The 16256-nt window shown below is 42.6% G+C and overlaps 1 protein-coding gene across 1 annotated transcript in view; it reads left to right on the top strand.

The window, feature by feature from the left end:
- SPON1 (spondin 1) overlaps positions 1-16256 on the top strand; it is a 253507-nt gene that overhangs the window by 67570 nt on the left and 169681 nt on the right. The window lies entirely within an intron of this gene.

Raw genomic sequence — 16256 nt, 5'->3', positions numbered from 1 at the left:
AGATGAGGTCTCGCCTGCCCAGACGGGTCTCGAACCCACGGGCTCAGGCAATCCACTCACCTCAGCCTCCCAAAGGCGCGGGATTATAGGCTGAGCCACCGAGCCCGGCTGCTAATTGCATTTTCAGGGTCTTTGACTGGTTGTAAATGTTCCGTTAGACAAAGTTTGTCCCTTGCAGGTGGGCTTTAGGGTCAGATGGGTCAAGGTTAGAGTCCTGGCTTTACCGAGTCTGAGCTTGTTTTTCTCCTTATAAAATAGGGACCAGCAAGTACCTATAAACCCAGTATTTTGGGAGGCCAAGGTAGTAGGATTGCCCAGGAGTTTGAGACCAGCCTGGGCAGCATAGCAAGACCTTGTCTCTACAGAAAATATTTTAAAAATAGCTGGGCACAGTGGTGTATGCCTGTAGTCTGACCTACTCATCAGATTGAGGAGAAAGAATCTCCTGAACCCAAGAGGTCAAGGCTGCAATGAGCCGTGATTTTGCACTGCACTCCAGCCTGGGCGACCCAAGTGAGACTCCGACTCAAAAAATTAAAAAATAAAATGGGGATCCGGAGTTGAGGCATGAGAAGTGCCACTTTACTAAAAGGAATTTCGGGTTTACAGACCATCTTCCACTCTGCCTCCCAACTACTCTTGCAAGGTCAACATCATAACCATCGTGGGAAATTGAAGCTCAAAGAGGTAATGGTATTTGAACTGGATCACACAGACCCTGAGTACAAAAGTCAAGTTAGAAACCTAGTCTCCACTTTTAAAAAGGAAAAGATTTGCTGTGTTTCTGTACATTTTCTTTAACGAAGGACAAAATCTTTTGTGTAACACTGGAGACACCTACATGCTAGCTTTGCCCAGTAGTCTTATCCTGAGATTTCCTTGTTACATGGAAGGCAGGAAAGCCCAGTGAAGTATATGCATTATGAAATCAAACTCACTGGGTTCCCAATCCTGGCCTCCCCCTTGTAACAGCTGTATAAACTCAAGCAAGGTCCTTGATTCCTCTCAGCTTCCTTCAACTGCAAAAGAAAATAATAATATTCATAGATGGAAGAATTAAACAAGATAATCCATGTTAGTGGTCCCTGACCCTGGCTCCATATTAGAGTCACCTGAGCAGCTTTTAAAACCCACCAGTGCTTTGGTCTTACTTCTGGAAATTCTGCTCTCATTGGTCTGGGATGGAATCAGGGCATCCAAATGATTCTAACGAGAAGCCAGGACTGAGAACCCTTGAACTAAATAAAATGCTGACTGCAGAGTGCCTGGCATATAGCAAGCACTCAGTAGATGCTAGTAACTACTGTTATACTGGCTGGTGATAAAGCCAAGCCATGTGGGGTTAACTCAGTTGAGCTGGCACCAACATCCAGGAGGTCCCAGCTACTGTGCAGTGTATTGTGGGTAGGTACAAAAATGAACCAGAAAATCCCTACCTCATCATGTTCACTTAATCCTCTAGTTGAGTAGAAAAGGCACACGCACATGTAAAGTTAGATAGTAACACAGGGTTTAATGTAGAAGGAACAAGGGAAGACAGCATTTTATAAGCACTTACCTCATGCTTGACACTGTCTATGCCAGATGAGCTCATTAATGCTCACAGGAGCTCTATAAAGTATGTATTCACCCTACTTTATAGGAGAGAAAACTGAGGCTCAGACTCAAGAAATTCACCCACTACACATGGAAGAGGTGGATCTAGGATCAAACTTGATCTGCCTGACTACAAAGGTCTTTCTGTCATACCCTGTCTTTACCATGCTGATTTCATGGTGATTATAAAGACAAGTAATAAACTGTTGAGATTAGAATTCAGAAGGTTCAAACCCCAGTCCTTGTGTGTGTATATATGTATATACATATCTTTCATCTATCTGTCTGTCACTCTATGTATCGATTATTCCATTTATCCATCCATCCATCCATCCATCCATCCATCCAATTCTATTATCCAACATGCTTATAAAATTAGATTTGCCACCTAATCAAATATTTCAGTTAAAAGGCCAACCTTTTGGATAAACTTTAATTAATTCTCCATTTTCCTGCATAGAGTTAAAAAATTAGAATTAACCTAAACAATAGATCACATCCAGTCAATCATAGAGGATAGGATAGCTGAAGTTATGCTTTAAAGTGTGCTGATGGTGAAAGAGTACTTAACGTGGATTAACTACCAGTCCTAGACAGTAACACAAATAGTGGAAAACAAAATTAATGTGATTAAATACACTCAGAGACTATTTAGTCAACAGTCAAATTGCAAAGAGACTTGCAGCTGCAGCTCCAAAATAGCCGGCCCTCTCCTCAGCTGTTGCTAATTAATGCGATTTTCCTAATAACAGTTTTCTGATAGCAGACAGACAGTAGCAAATCAAAACAACTTCATTTTTATGCTGATGCGACCACAAAACAATAACTACAAAAAGACTCCTACAGAATCCAAATGGAAATGTTGCTAACTATGGGCTTACATGTGGGGTCTTCCTCATGCACAGATGACCATCAGTGCCGGAAGTTTATTGCACAAATACATAGTGTGTGGGAGAGTATGGCCAGTTATATCAGCCACAGTCATACTGGGTCACAATGGGCTATGCCACAGGTTCCTGGAAAAAAGTGCTTAGGACAATTTTTTATTGCTCTGGACCTAGGCCGGTATAAGTGATTCACCTTCTCTTAATTTGGCTGGCTTTTATTTTTCCCAAAAGACAGAATTCAAGCAGACCAGTATGCACCATTCAATATCCAGAACCCCTAGTGAACAGAATCAGCAGAAAGGTAACCCCAAAGTGCCCAGCATCCCTCATGTCCTACTCATCCATGGACGCCTTTGGCTCATGTATTGATCCCTAGTGTAATCAATTTCAGTTAATTGGTTTCATCAAGCCACGTTGCACAAATCATAACAGTTTATGGATCAAAGAACTCGTTTACAGTTCCTAAGAAGAGTACCAGACACATGGAAGGCCAGGATATATTACCTTTTCTGCTGACAATCCTGTACAATAGCATCGCAAACTGGGTCAGTCAGTGACATTAGACCTCTGGCCTTGAGGGACTCCTGGTCATCTTTGAGGCTGCGTGAACAGAAAAGAATTGAAGTCAGTAGGAGGTTAAATTATAGATTTTCAAGACTAGCTATGTCAGCTCAAAGAAACAGTATGCACATTGATGCTTTTGGATGGAGGAGCATTAAATACAGTGCAAAGTGTTATTACCCAAAGATCATTACCTAATATCCTCCTAGGATAACGATTCTGCTAGTTTACCCTTCTGGAAATGTACCTCGTTTTGTAGCAGAAACATCCTTTACATGCAGACATCCAGAAAACTAGGGAAATGTACATCTCTTCCTGATGGCACAAACTCATCTATCTGCAAACACGGAATGAACATTGACCAGGGTGCAGACCCTGGAAAAAGTTTGATCTTTGGGTCCACCATACCAAAAGGGCCCAGCTTCAAGGATGTCTATTGTGCTGCCCCATGGAGGTGACAATCATCTGGAGTAAAAACTCTTGTTCCCTTATAGAGATGAAGCCCCCCCACCCCCACCACCCTTGCCTTCCGCTGTCTCCTCTGTGACTCTTCCTACCCATCTACCCCTACTTGGTAAAGGTTTTAAGTGTTTCCCAGGGATACCTGCTCTGAAGTTCAACTCCCTCATCTCTCTGAGATATGAAACACGTAAATGTACATGTTACATTGTTAACGTTAGGATAGATATTTTTACTGATTTGTTGGGGTTTAATTTATTCCTTACTAATTGAAGAAAAGAAAAGATTTGTAGTACCTTATTTAACATGGATAAGAGACTCTGAAATCATTCCCAAGTCTCCCATCACAAGCATTAGTGGTTTGCCATTTAAAAAAAATAGAAGAATTGATCACTTATATTCTGCTCTGCATTAAAATGTGGTCTCCTTAATCTCTCTTCCACATTTTTCACTAAAAAAACTAACTCTTGGCTTCTTTCCTTTCTCCCATCCTCCCTTCCTGTCTGCCTTCCTTTCTTGACTTGTCTCTGAAGGTACTTTTCCTATGAGAAAGGCTAGAAAACAGGACAAATCATGCCCAGATCTTGTGGCTTACATATGGCCTCATGCTGTTGCCCCAGAACTCTGTGGGGGTCCAAGATGACCGTGACTTACCTCTGATGAGCTCATGCCACATAGGGGTGAGGTCAGATGCTAGAAGAAAGATGCAGACATTGAAAAGAAGAAACATGAGCAACTCAAGGGATGAATGAAGTAGACTGTATAGTGCAAATCAATAAGCATCTTTTCTACACAAAAAAGCTCTGCCCTTGATTTCACCTTCTGCTAGTGGATATACCATCGTCCTTTTGATTCCCAACCTTGTGAGGGGATTTTGAGTTCAGCCTCAGTGGCTTCTTTTGAGAACAAGGGTTGTCATCAGCCAAATTGCCTAGCAAGGCCAAAGAGACAGCAGGCATGAGTGGCCTTTTTGCAGTGGGAAATGTTTCATGACTCAGACCAGTCATTGTTTGCTGATCACACAGCACTCTGGGTGGTACTGCTAATACAGGGAAGTGTATGCTTCTTGCCAGATTGTGGACATATGGTAGACACTCAAAACTATGTGTTGAATATAAAAGAGTTGAGTTGTGGGAAAAGTCAGTGTCTTGAAAATGCATCAGATCAGTGCACCTTCAACATCTCCTGCGGCAAAGGCTGTGTGCCAAGGGCTAGAGGGGCCACAAGGGAATGAGGAGGCCCCCACCCTCAAAAAACTCAGAATTCAGTTGGAAGTGCAAGCCATAAACATGCAGTAAGTAAAGGAATAATATGAGATATTAAATAAAGCTCAAGCAAACTTCAAGCACACCCAGTGCTCAAATGTCAAATGAACAGTAAAGCAAAACCATGTTCTAGAAGTTGGACGGTCACTTCTGATGGTCCTGGTCAAAGAGGCTCTGAGGAGGAAGTGAGATGGTGACAGGTGACTGAGGTCTGACAAGGCAGAGAGGAGGGAAAGTGCATCCCTGGTTTACTGAGTAACAAGAGTGAAAGTCAGAGGGGACATGTGACACATGATATGCACACAGCAAAGGCAGAGATGAGTTCAGGTAGTTGGAAAGGGGGATGGTGTTAGACCCAAAAGGTAGCTTGTGCCCTAGTGTTCAGAATTGTGGATGTTTAGCCAAGAGTTTGGACCTTAATCTATAAGAACCTTTGTTTAGAGAAGACCTACTATGTGCCCGACCCTATGCTGGGGCAGGGCGGAGGTGGGAGTGGGCTAATTAGGACATGGTGCTGTTGTTGCCTGATCATCTGTGAAAGGAGGTGTTAATGTGCAAGAGTTGAGGGTTCATCCCCTGACAGAGTACAGGTAAATTGAATGGGCTGGCAAGGCTAGGAGACCATTAGGTGGTTACTGCAGTAATTAACCAGGAAATCCTTCATTTAATCTTCCATGCGTGTTCTTCCTTAGGGTGAGGGTGGAGGGGACCTGGATGGGTAATAACAAACAAGAAAATCATGGCTTCTCATTTAGAGCAGCGGTTCTTATAGAATCTATCCCCAAAGCAATGCACATGCTTACAATTTTGCATAGTCTATTTTTTTAATTTTTAATTTTAAATATGTAGGGTACAATTCAGGGTTAGGTATACAAATGCTCATTATGCAGGTACCCTTGTTGATGAGGTGTGCCCCCCACCCCAGGCAGTTTCCCATTACTGCCAATCCTTTTCTTATAGTATTATGATAACTCTTCAAGGTCCGCTTATGAGTGAGAACATCTGATACTTGATTCTTTTTTTTCTGTGATAGATCTTTCAGTATTATAGACTCTAAGTCCATCCAAGTTCTGCAAAGTTCATAATTTTGTCCTTCTTTATGGCAGCATGATAATCTATCATGTATATGTGCCACATTTTTTTTTTATCCAGTCTTCTTTCGATGGGCAGCACGGTTGATTTCATGTTCTTGCTATTGGGAATAATGCTGCAACAAACATGCGTGTGCAGGTATCTTTTTCATAGAGTGATTTGAGTTCCTCTGGGTATATTCCCAGTAGGGGGATTGCGGTGTCACATGGCAGGTCGATTTTTAGATCTTTTAGGAGTCGCCATACCGTTTTCCACAGAAAACACCAACAGTATAGAAGTGTCCCCTTTGTGTCGCATCCTCTCTAGCATCTGTTGTTTTTTGACAACAGCCTTCCAAGTATTGACAATGGTCATCCTGACTGATATTAGGCAGTATCTCAGTGTGGTTTTAATTCGCATTTCTTTGATGACTAGTGAGGCTGAGCATTTTTCCATGTATCTATTGGCTGCTCATATGTCTTCTTTTGAGGAGTGTCTGTTCATATCTTTTACCCACTATGTAATGGGGCTGTTTGTTTTTTTCTTTTTGGCACATTTGAGTTCTTTGTAAATTCTAGATGTTAATTTTGCTAGTTTCTATGCAGTTTTTTCAAGGGTTAAAGAGTCCTCTGGACCCTATTCGTGGACCAAGAATCCTAAGCTAAGAACAATAGCCTCCCCCCCCCTACACCCCCAACTCTGCCTAGAGGAGGAAGCAACTCCTAACACAGTTCTGCTGCTCTGCAGGACAGTCCTGCCCCGCACCTGAAATCGCAGCTGACAGGGAGGTTCTGAGAAACACGAAGGGTGACAGGTGGCCTGCACTCAAGGACATTGTTCTGTCACCTGGATTGTTTCCTTACACCTAAGAGGACAGTGCTCTGGCTGCCAGCCCCAGCGTACAGAAACCCACAGAAGCAGGAGGGAGCTGAGGCAAAGTGGGACGAACTGCAGAGAGAATGACTTGTGTGAACCCAGCCAGGAGGGAACTTGCCACGTGGCTGCACTTCCTCTTCCTGAGAGGCAGGGGCAATTATGTGCTTACACCCACGCCCTGCCGCGGAGCAGTGAGGACTCTGCACAGAACACCCGAGAAACCCAAGAGCAGTGCTTCGCTTTCTATTTCTTGTTTTCCAGCCGAGACAAGTTCTATTTTGGATCAGAGCATAGTCTGAAGAGAAAGCAGTTGAAGCCTTGGGTGCTTGGAATAAAAACTTAACCTTAATCTTTAGAAAGAAAGCGTATATCTTAGTTGGAGATTTTATTAAATGGAATGACCATCGTGCCATTACACATTTCTACTATCGTGCATTTCAGACCTAATGTCAGTTCTTAAGCTTTCTGAGATCAGGAATCCCTTTGAGGAACAGATGAAAGCTACGAATTCTTACCCGAAAAAATGCACTTATGCACATCAAACAAAATTTCATCATCCTAAAACCTGTCTGCAAATCCCAGATTAAGAATCCCAGGTTTGATAAGCCATGGCCACATCCTCTGTTAGGTTCCAGGGATGCAATGATGAATAAGACATGGTCTCTGCCCTCGAGGGGGTCATGGTCTGGGGAGGGTTTATAGATGGGAAGAAGTTGGAGGGAAAGCCAGGCAGGCCACCGACTGGCAGGTTAACCATAAGAGACATCAATAATCATGGGTTCAACAATACCATAGAAACAGTGAACCTATCAGTTGTCCCTTGACTGGGTACCAATAACTGTATTGCAAAATGCTGAATAACATGCTGAAGCTGATTGAAAAAGAAGAAAGTCTTTGGTACCATCAAGCCCCTTGTTCATGTATTATTAACAGAAAAAGATTTTTTGTCTTATGATGTATGTGAGGTATTGCCTTCACCCTAGGCTCAGGGATTAGATGTTTATCTCTTTGCAAGGTTAAGAAATGCCATGGATAATTTAAGCTGGAGGAAGGAAATCATTGAGTCAAAAGATGCTGAAAAATAATTGGTAGTTGGGTGTAAAGCAATGATAGAGCATGAGAAATGGTCTTGCTCACTACCGAGAACTGCCTAGTTGTTGAAGTTTCCACAACTAGGACATATCCTGTAGTCTGTTTATTTTGCTCATTTGAGTTGATTTAAGATTTTCTCAACAGCTGACAAATTTCCAGCTAGTGATATAGCAGGTGCCACTAAGGATTTCCACTGTTTCCTCAGCCTCAGCTTACAGGCATGTGAAAGCTTTCTCCAGAGAAAAAAAAGAATATTTCCCTCACCTGTGTTTTCCTATCAATCTCCCACCCTCCATTCTGCCTTCCCGTACAGCCAAGTCTCTTTTCAGACTGCAGTTAGTCTTGAAGGCCTTACCCAGCATAGGGAAGCAGGGACTTCCTGTTTTCCAAATCCAAGACCCTCTTTTTTTTTTTTTTGAGTTGGAGTCTCACTCTGTCACCCGGACTGGAATGCAGTGGTGCTCCCAGCCACTGCAGCCTCGACCTGCTGGGCTCCAACAATCCTTCCGCCTCAGCCTTCCAAGTAGCCGGAACTATAGGCATGCGCTACCACACCCAGCTGATTTTTTGATTCATTGTAGAGATGAGGTCTCGCTGCCCAGGCGGGTCTCAAACCCGCGGGCTTAGGCAATCCACTCACTTCAGCCTCCCAAAGGCGCGGGATTACAGGCTGAGCCATCGAGCCCGACTCCAAGACCCTCTTGTAAGGCCTTGACCATAGTTGTCATTCTCGGAGTTCTTCGGTTCAAAGCATCCCTGCTCCTCACTCTCTCCAAAGACCTTCAGTGGCTCCCCAGTACAACCTCATGGCTTATCTATAGGACAAGGCAGAACCTGGCTCCTATTTATCTTTTGAAGTGCCCTCTATGTATCCCATAATACTTCATTCACACCTCTTTCCATCAGCTAGGCAAGCTTTTAAGAACAGTACTCATTAGAAAACTTGGCTAATGATAGCTTCAACAAATAGGGGTTTCTTTTTCTCCTGTAACAAAAAGGCTACAAGCAGGTGACTGCTGATTTTGTTTCAGCCACTAACCAACATCAGGGCCAGTATCTCTGTGATTTTTCCTGGCCTTTCCTCATGGTAGCAAAATGGCTGCCTTGTTTCACACATTGTGTTTATAATGAAGGCTGGAAATAAGGGACAGGCCGGGGTAGGTCATTAATTTCTCCTATCTGGAAAGTAGAACTTCCTCAGAAGGTCTCCATCCATCTCACAACCTCCTCTTATGTCACTGAGGCCCCATGTGGGAACGTGTGCCCCATCCCCAGCTGTAGGGAAGGCTGGGAAAGCAGGAACAGGACTCTCATAACTGGCCTACCTGGTACCACCCCCAAACAAAATGATGGTTCTTCAAGCGTGGAAGATGGGCAGAATGAATATCGGCAGGCTGTAGTACTTGCTCTACAGTATTCTGATTCATCAGATTACACGTCTCTCTCTTGTCAGGCCATCAACTGTTTGGAATCACACACTATGTCTTATTCATCTTTGTACCTCCATGTCCTAACACCGCTTTGTGGCATCTACTCTGTTAAACAAATTCATGAGTAAATGAATGACTGATTATAATGCCTCACATCAAAATTGGTTCATTTAAAACACAATCCAGTTTTATTCCTTTATTTTTATATCTCTTTTAGAATATGAAAATCCATTCCTTATTAGTTTTCCACAAGATTTGGAAGGGGATACATTTTAAAGTACTAAAGTAAAAGTATTGACGACATATGTAATAAGTATGAGGTCTGAAATCGAACAATAGGAGAGAAAATGGAATCACAGTAAGCTTGCGATCCCTAGGGTCAGCTTAAGATCCTAAGAGGAAATAAACTAGGCACTAAAACTCATTTTTTTCTCTATTTTTTAGTGAAATTGTAGCAAAAGCTTTGTCAATATAACTTTGTTCAATGCTGTGAATCAATAGCTTCAGAAATCCAAGGATCATACAAACGTAGGTTGTAGTCCTGTTAAGAACCCAACCGACCTGTTCGCCAGATTCTGGTTGTAGCCTGAATTACATGTGGGTGTGCAGCACTGTGTGGAGAGTATGCCCTGATCCAGGTCGAGATGTCTGCTCAGAGCAGAGGGTGTGGCTTCCAAGGCCTCTCAACAAGGGTCTCTTTGGGGTGTGGTGTGCAGCTCTAATGACTGCCAAGTTCTTAGTTACAGATCTAGCTTCTGGGACTCCAAGTCCAGCTCCAGTGCCATTTTTCCAAGAAGTTATACCTGGTCAACCTCATTCCTACCAACACTTTCCCCAACTCCACCTCTGCCTTCATCTGATCTTAGCCAGGAGTGGTCTTCTGTGAGTGACCACAACACTTGGAAATGAATCTCCAGTTGGGGCTCTAAAAGAACTGTGTTCTGAGAGTCATTTGGATATGTTCTGTCATGCAGAGTGGCAGAGTTTCTTTAGAATGGTGTGATCTGGCTTTCATCCAACCCCATTGCACCATTTTGTCCCCAGGCTCAAGCCCAGGGGATTTTATCAATGTCAATATCCTGGTTGTACTATTACCTTTTAGTTTGCAAAATGTTACCACTGGGGGGAAATGGTCAAAGAACACAATCTCTCTTATTATTTCTTACAACTGTGTGTGAATCTACAATTATCTCAATAAAAATTAAACAAAATTCATCTTTCTCCCCCCATCTTTTGTTTCCATCTCTGGCACACCATTCCACCCTCTACTTGGGGTTTGTACGTGGGGAGTCAGTTTCGTTACCTCCCTCTGTCTCAGTTTTCTCATCTGTAAAATAGAGATAATAGTAGTACCAACCTCTGTGAGTTGTTGGGAGGATTAAAGGTGAAGCATTCAGAAAAGTACTTAATTGTTAAATAAACAATCAGTAAATAAAATATCTTATGCTTAACCTCTTTTCGCCCCAGATGCAATAGGTGACTATATCCTGTTAAGTTTTCCCACCATGTGCCTCATAGTGTCTCTATTTCCAGTGTCCCTCTCCCAATTCAGACCTTCAGTGCTGCCATCACCTCCTGCTCTTGAAGCCTTGCCATTATAAAGTTAGCCACTTGGCCTCTGCCTCCCGTGGCTCCTCCATGATCATGCACAACATTAATTTCCAATTTCCTTTTACAGTTTCTCTCTTTTCACCCTCTGGAATAGGAGCTTCTTACTGGAAACCGATATTTCTTACTCATCTTTGAATTGTCAACTCCTAACAAAGACAGAGTGCCTGGCGCAAAATAAGTGTTCAGTATATGTTTTATAAATGAATGATAATTAATCAGGAATAATCTCATGGTAGCCACTAGACTTGCTTCTCTGCAGTCGTGTAGATGACTAGAGGAATCTCTGAATCTGTAGCTTTGTGACCCCAAGCAGAGATTGTGACTTTACCCTTGGGCAGTCATGGAGTTCTTGAGAGTCTTGTAGACAGAGCCCTGCAAATAAGTTTCACTTTTCTTCTCCCATGGGCACATTATCATGGGCTGCCAGAATACATGTTAACTCTTGGACATAGCTCTGTTTCCTGAGACCCACCTAAAGCCATATACAAGATTGGTAAGAGAGCATCCTGGCATGCACACAGCCTTTTGACTAACATATGGCCATGGTACAGTTAGCACTTGGCATCTTTTGGGGGTAAAATAAGGCAGATAGCCTCAGCACCTGATGATATTACCATTACTATATTTAAGTATTTTATTACTGGGTCCTCCCACAGTTGGTCTTTCAGTGGTATAAGGGAAGAGATGTTGCTGGTTATAAACTGGACCAACTCTATGGAAAACATCCCCAAGATCACAGAGAAATTGTATAAAGTATTCCAAGAAATGTTCAGTAATACGGATTTTACTGGAATTGGGAAGAAGGTTGGCAAAAATAGTCTAGAAACCACAAACCCAAACTTCATTTTGGTAACCCAAACTTTATTTATTGCTCTGCCTGAAGCAGCAGACCAAGGTAATACCCTCTCTCCTCCTTCCGCATGCAAAGAAGACAGACTTGACATTGATAATGAAAGCACTTATTATATGTCAGGCACTTTGTTAGGGCCTGGTGACTTAAGAACAGCAGTGATAATGGCCACCAAGTAATGGAAATTTACTAGATGCAACACACTGCAGTAGGACCTTACATGACTTGTCTCTCCACAGAAGTGACCCAGCCACTGAGGGTCCAGGCATATTTGTTGGGTCATTTCATGACCTGATGTCTTCCAAGAACTTCAGTTTCTGAGCTCTCCCCTTCCCTAGGAGCAGGAATCCCACCCTTTCAGTCCTAGGCCACAAATCCACAACATAGCAAACTCTAACTTCACCCCAACAGGCAAATTCCCCAAGGAAGATGAACAGCAAACAAATAAATTCTTCAGACAGAAAAGAGCCAAGCACCTAAGAGATTTGGGATGGCATTTCTGGAAATGTTTACTTTAGGTTTAAAAGAAAACTTTTGAAATGATTAGTGAGTTATTTAGAACCTCAATATTCCAAAGTTTGAAAAGCTAACATACTGAGAAATTTAATTTAGATTTCCTTAAGACGCTCTCTCATGATAAGAGAGCATTCAGTATATAAATGCTATGCAACAGGGCTGCCAAACTGCAACACAGAATGGGAGAAATTTGTCATTTTGAAATGCTAAGGGAATTCTTACTAACAGCTTTCTCATCTTGTAAAGCTATTATTTTTCTGAACGATAATATGATTTATAAACCTCAGCTGAGTTTTATAGTTTTGATGGGAATAGACTCAAAGTAAAATGCATTTTCTCAGAATATAAATTTCTCTCAGGAGTTGACCAAATGAGGAATAAAAAGAAACTTCTGCAACCAAGCATACCACAGGCTTGGTCTCCGCTAGCATCTCTGTAGGTGCATGTTGGTCTTCCTCGGGGTTCTGGGCTCAGCTCAATTCTTGTTGTCACTCTACACACTTTACCTGGGTGACACCAGCACACCTAGGTCAGTGCTCTAGCTCTGATAGGCCCAGCAACTCCTACATCCCCACTTCCATCCCCTCACATCCCTCCAGAGTTACAATTCTCTGTGACTAACTACCCACTAGACCAGCCACCATCATGTCTTACAGCCACGTTGGTCTCAAATTTTCTCCTTTTTTCCCAAACCTTGCTCTTGATGGAAAAGTAAATAGTTACAAAAAGTAATTTTCTAATAAGTAAGTGTTGTGCTAGGACCAGGTCCAGGAATCACCCTGAAGGAGGGACACCTTAGTTGGGCATGAGTCCAGTAACCTAAGTGTGTGTGTCGGTGTCTCTCTCTGTGTGTGTGTGTGTGTGTGTGTGTGTGTGTGTGTGTGTGTGTGTTGGGAGCCACAAAAGGGAGGACAAGAAGTTCCTTGGATGAAGACTCAGGATGTGAGACCCAGGATATAAGGATAAAGATGGATATACAGCATGGCTTGGAATGAGTGCTCAGAGGTTTGGACAGAGATGAGGCCAGATCATGGGACTAGATGAAAACAAGACTTGTATCCCACCATTTGATTCCCACAGGGTTTGAAACCCAAAAGGCATGATGTACAGCGCTGGCCAAGCTCAACCTTTTCGTGGAACATTTAGGTGATGACGACCCAGCATCTGGGGAAACTTGCCAATGTCTCAGCTCTCCACAGTTGCTCTGTGAGATGCTAAAATGGATCTAAGGAAAATTAATGTGGGTGACATTTCATAATACTGACCGTACAAGGCAGCTGTCTTTTAGAGAGAGAGAGAGTCTTGCTCAGTCACCCAGGCTGAAGTACAGTGGCACAATCATAGCTCACTCAGTTTTGAACTGATGGGCTCAAGTGATCCTCCTACCTCAGCCTCCTGAGTAGCTGGGACTACAGGCATGAGCCACCATGCCCATCATTATCATAAGTTATATACATATTCACCTTTGATTCTTCCAAAACAACTCAACATAAAACAGACCATGGACTCGGCAGATAGACAAGGGGATCTTTAAAACCTGAGCCAGTTACTTATTTACCCCCTTAGTATAAATATCCTAAGATTTTGCTGCAGAAAATTGATGTGTTTTATGATGAGGGCATTCATAGTATATGCAAAATCTTAATTCTAATATCTGAATAATTCTGAATTCACAAACACACCCAGTCCAAGGGTCTAGGATGAGAAATTTGAGGACCTGTCATGTATAAAAAGCATAAATATCTAAGATAACACACCTCCTTAATATACACTAGTATGTAGTAAGGGCTCAGAAATGACAACAATTATTAAACAGAGGAAATGGGTTGCCTTGGACTTTATTAAAACATCAAGGGGTAAAGGGAGCTGAGACATCATATAGGAAATACATGTTTTCTGTCTCTAGTTCCCCCAAAGTTTTGCCATCCTATTTTTCAAAAATTTGAGGGCATGATCACACCCTTAAATCACAGGCTTTGTCACCACCCTCCTGTTTACAGTAGAAGGAGGAAAATTCAGAGTATTCGTTATAGAAGCAGGCAAAAGACTGGATGGATATGGGTGATTCTGGAGAGACAATAGTACAGACAAGGGTCTGGCCAAATGGAAGAGGTGCTCAGACAAGGAGATTAAACAAAAGTCTGGAACCCAGAATGCTTGGCATGAAGTGACAATATGGGAAGCCCAGGGGTGTTTGGGGAAAACTATAAAGAGCTTTGAATACCATAAATTTGTATTTTATCCTGCAGATCAGTGATTTTCAAACCCCTTTAGCAAGAGGACTTTATTAAAACAAGACTTGATTTGCATGGGAACTGTGTCCACTGCAACCACAAACCAGCCTGTTTTTACTGTGTCCCAAGTGCTCTTTTTAAAAGAGGAGATCTGATCATCTCAGTCCCCGGGGCACACTCTTCAAAGATATCTCATTAAACTTCAAGTGAGATGCCATCTCCCTGCAGGCTCTGGGATAAATTGGCCCTGCTCACCTCCACAGCTTAGCTCATACAGGTTGAGTATCCCTTCTCCGAAATGCTTGGAACCAGAAGAGTTTTGGATTTGGGATTTTTTTCAGGTTTTAGAATATTTACATATACACATAAAATATCTTAAGGATGGAACCCAAGTCTAAACACAAAATTTATTTATGTTTCACATATACCATATACATATAACCTGAAGGTAATTTTATGCAATGTTTTAAAATAGTTTTGTGCATGAAACAAGCTTATGTACATCGAACTGTCAGAAAGCAAAGGTGTCACTACCTCAGCATCCAATCTGTGGTTGTTTGGCATCACCATTATTTCTGTGTCCCACCATTTGATCTCCACAGGGTTTAGACTGTGACCCATCACATAAGGTCAGGCGCAGAATTTTCCACTTGTGGTATCATCGTGGCACTCCAAGTGTTTCAGATTTTGAAGCATTTCACACTTTTGGATTGGGGATGCTCAATCTGTATTACCTCCCTGACTCGACACCCATAGGTCCTCCAATGAGCCTATGTCCCTTCCCCCTTCAAGGATTTTATTTTATATTTTATTTTTTATTTTTTTGAGTTGGAGTCTCACTCTGTCGCCCAGACTGGAGTGCAGTGGCCACTCCCAGCCACCGCAGCCTCAACCTGCTGGGCTCCGGCTATCCTTCCGCCTCAGCCTTCCAAGTAGCCGGAATTACAGGCATGCGCTACCACGCCTGGCTGATTTTTTTATTTATTGTAGAGCTCAGGCAATCTACTCACCTCAGCCTCCCAAAGGCGTGGGATTACAGGCTGAGCCACCGAGCCCAGCTAAGGATTTTATAAGGAATGCCCTCATTCCCTTTCTTCTCCCTCCCACTTGCTCAGTTGGCTCCTGGTTGGTTCTTTCAAATTTCAGTTCAGCCACCCTTTCTTGGGGGAGGCTTTCCCAGCTCTGTCAGGATGCTCTGGCCTATTACCTACATGTTGTAGTACTTAATTATGGTTGTATTAAATATGTGTCTGTGGGTTTGGGTATTTGATGCTTTTCCCTACCATGCTGTAAACTGAGAATGTGAAGTGTGGTCCCATCTGTCTTGTTCATGACAATGACCCTAGCAGTTTTTTCAGTGTCTTCCACTAAGCAGGTCCCCAACAAATATTTGTTGAAAATGCACCAGTAAATACAACAGGAAGACATGGGGGAGGAGGCATTTTTGGTTGAAATAAGGATGGAGCCTTTGGTTGAAGCTGGAATGGGCACTCTGGGGGTACTTACCATGAAATCTATACTCTTTCCCTCCTCAGAGGTCTCTTGGGCACAGAGTAGGGGGCATACTGAAAATCACTGTTAGAAAGGATGGGATGCTCTGACTAACAAATGGATTTGTTATTTGGCTTTGGGGTTGGGATGAGTGTTAGTTATTCTCTTGGCCTGCATAATGGTCAACAGAATGGATAAATGATCAAAGTAGCTTTGTGAAGACAGGAAACATATTTCATTCATTTATTTCAAAATCTCATCTTTCTTGAGTAGGGAAAGACTGTAAAAGACATCTGTAGGCTGGTCTGAAATGTATT

This window comes from Carlito syrichta, unplaced genomic scaffold (genome assembly GCF_000164805.1).
Source record: "Carlito syrichta isolate Samal-C Ts95f unplaced genomic scaffold, Tarsius_syrichta-2.0.1 Scaffold309824, whole genome shotgun sequence".
Taxonomy (NCBI): domain Eukaryota; kingdom Metazoa; phylum Chordata; class Mammalia; order Primates; family Tarsiidae; genus Carlito; species Carlito syrichta.
The sequence above is the reverse complement of the archived record's forward strand: the minus strand, read 5'-3'. Positions and strand labels throughout refer to the sequence as shown.